At 40.3% G+C, this 2729-nt stretch overlaps 1 long non-coding RNA gene across 1 annotated transcript; it reads right to left on the bottom strand.

Annotated features, from left to right (window-relative positions):
* Positions 1 to 465: 465 nt before the first annotated feature.
* On the bottom strand, positions 466 to 2504 carry LOC118371851 (uncharacterized). The gene is made up of 3 exons (XR_004823094.2): positions 2414 to 2504; positions 2260 to 2332; positions 466 to 1678 (listed from the first exon to the last, which is right to left on the bottom strand). It is a non-coding gene; the product is annotated as an uncharacterized LOC118371851 (long non-coding RNA).
* Between the last annotated feature and the right edge of the window lie 225 nt (positions 2505 to 2729).

Below are 2729 nucleotides of genomic sequence, written 5' to 3'. Positions count from 1 at the left end.
TAAGTTCAATTTTCACAGAAGCGCTTGTTGCAATTTCGATGTGGCTCTCTTGTTCAGATATCGGTAAGTGGACTGGAGGCAGGGCATGAAAGCGATAACGAATCCAGTTGTTTGTGTCATCCATTTTGGGAAAGTGCCTGTGTAATTGCTCACCGAACTCACTCAGGTGCTTTGCTTCACATTTGACATTGTCCGTAAGCTTGTGTTCATTTGCACACAAAAAAAAATCATACAATGATGGAAAGACCTGTGTGTTGTCCCTGTAATTGCAGACAGAGAAGAGCACATTGAATATAGTGGCGGAGAGTCCCTGTAATCCTAGATTCAGATCATTCAGGCAAGAAAAAGCATCACCCAGATAGGCCAGTCATGTGAGAAACTCATCATCATACAAGCGGTCAGACAAGTGAATATTATGGTCAGTAAAGAAAACTTTAAGTTTTACGAAGCCTGGAGGTGCCTTACGAAGCCTGGAGGTGTGTTGGGTCATTGTCCTGTAGAAAAACAAATGATAGGCCCACTAAGGGTAACCCAGACGGGATGCTATTGCTGCAGAATGCTGTGGTAGCCATGCTGGTTAAGTGTGCCTTGAATTCTAAATAAATCAGAGACAGTGTCACAAGCAAAGCACACCCACACCATCACACCTCCTCCTCCATGCTTCACGGTGGGAACCACACATGCGTAGATCATCCGAGGTAACTCTGGGTCTTCCTTTCCTGTGGTGGTCCTCATGAGAGCCAGTTTCATCATTGTGCTTGATAGTTTTTGCGACAGCACTTTGATTTTTTAACACTTTTTGGGGGTTACAACATAATTCCATATGTGTTATTTCATAGTGTTGATGTCTTCACTAGTATTCTACAATATAGAAAATAGTAAAATAAAATAAAAACCTTGAATGAGTAGGTGTCCAAACTTTTGACTGGTACTGTGTATGTTTTTATTGTATCATTTTTTAAAATTAATTCAGATGGGCTTCGGCTAACAAAGGAAAGGAGCTCAACAAAAAGGACAAAAGTCATGAGAAGGGCTTACCAAGAAATACTTCCGAAAGGACTGATTCGAGGTAGAGAGGAGTTGGAGCACTCAACAACAACAAAAAAGCAGAGATTGATTTATTTTAGCTCACTTTAATCCGTTGTACAGGATGTGAACAGGTGACTGACATTTTGACCTCAAACTGACATTGAAACATCAATCACCTGTTTTCATCCTGTACAATTGGTTTATTTTAGCTCATTTTCATCAATCTCTATTTTTTTTGTTGAGTGCTCCAATCCCTTTCTACCTCGAAATTGTCATTTTGGAAGTTTTTCTTGGTAAGCACATCTACTATTGTTTTTATATGTTATGTTAAAATAATAAAAAATATATGTGCCTAATTTGTATAAATACAGGACATCCGGAAAGTAATTAGACCACTTGGTCCACATTTTGTTACAGCCTTATTCTAAAATGGAGTAAATATTTTTTGGCCCTCATCAATCTTAACACAATACCCCATAATCACAAATCGAAAACAGGTTTTTTGAAATGTATTTAAAACATTTAAAAACAGATACCTTATTTACATAAGTATTCAGACCCTTTGCTATGAGACTCGAAATTGAGCTCAGGTGCATCCTGTTTCCATTGATGATCCTTGAGATGTTTCTACAACTTGATTGGAGTCCACCTGTGGTAAATTCAATTGATTGGACAGGATTTGGAAAGGCACACACATGTCCATATACTATTTCATCTGTATAAATAATATAATATTTTCACTGCCTCCACATAAGACACCTTCTCCACAGTCCTGAGCCTTCCTACTTTGACCTCCTTCACCCTAACAGGGCACTCTGGAATGTGATTCCCATCACAATTGCAACACCTTGCTTCCTCAAGACTCTTCAACAATGATATTCCGTTTGCACATGGCAAAACTTTTAACATTTATGACATTGAAGTGGCTTTTGTACATAAGCTCGCACCGTATATCTCATATAACCCAGCTTTATATGGGCCGGGAGAAATTCTTAATCAAACATCGATAATACAGAAAGGCTTTCCTCCTTTCCATTCACAGTGTGTGTTATGCGACGTGAATCAACTATTCCTGTTCATCTTAAACCATGAAGCCTCAATACCCATCGCGACGCCAGATATGACACCATTTATCGGTGCCCTAATCTGATAATCATGACATTCCACTTCATGCATTAATAATGTATACATCTCCTTCTCCTTCTTTTGACACACGTGAAATCAACATACCACTCCTGGTCACTCTGATTCCACTTGCTCCAATGCATCCTTCACCATCTTTGTGACTGCAAACGGGTTTCCCCTAAAACACATAATTGCTCATGAATCGCACTCCAACAAGGAATGAGGTGTTATCATAATGAAGCTTATCTTGATTTACAACCTCAGCCATTTCAGCTCCCTTCTTAGATGTTACAGTATTCCACAAATTTCCTCTATCTTCACTCACGCCAACAGATTCCAGCAGTGTTTCTGCTTCCGCTATTGCTCTCCTATCTTCTGTTACATCTGCACCTGCCGCACCCTCTACTGCTGACACTCCCCCTAACCTGCTGCCACTCCCCCAGTGCTCACTCCTTTCTCTCTGTGTGTGTGTGTGTAATTGTGTGGGCGGAGACGTGTGCTGGAGGCAGAGCAGATCCCCACCAGTTGCAACCTGTACCATAATCAAGACCTCTACAAATAATCAGCCCATGCCA

The sequence above is a fragment of the Oncorhynchus keta genome, chromosome 7 (genome assembly GCF_023373465.1).
Source record: "Oncorhynchus keta strain PuntledgeMale-10-30-2019 chromosome 7, Oket_V2, whole genome shotgun sequence".
Lineage (NCBI taxonomy): Eukaryota > Metazoa > Chordata > Actinopteri > Salmoniformes > Salmonidae > Oncorhynchus > Oncorhynchus keta.
Note: the sequence above shows the minus strand (reverse complement) of the source record. Positions and strands in the feature narration are given on the sequence as shown.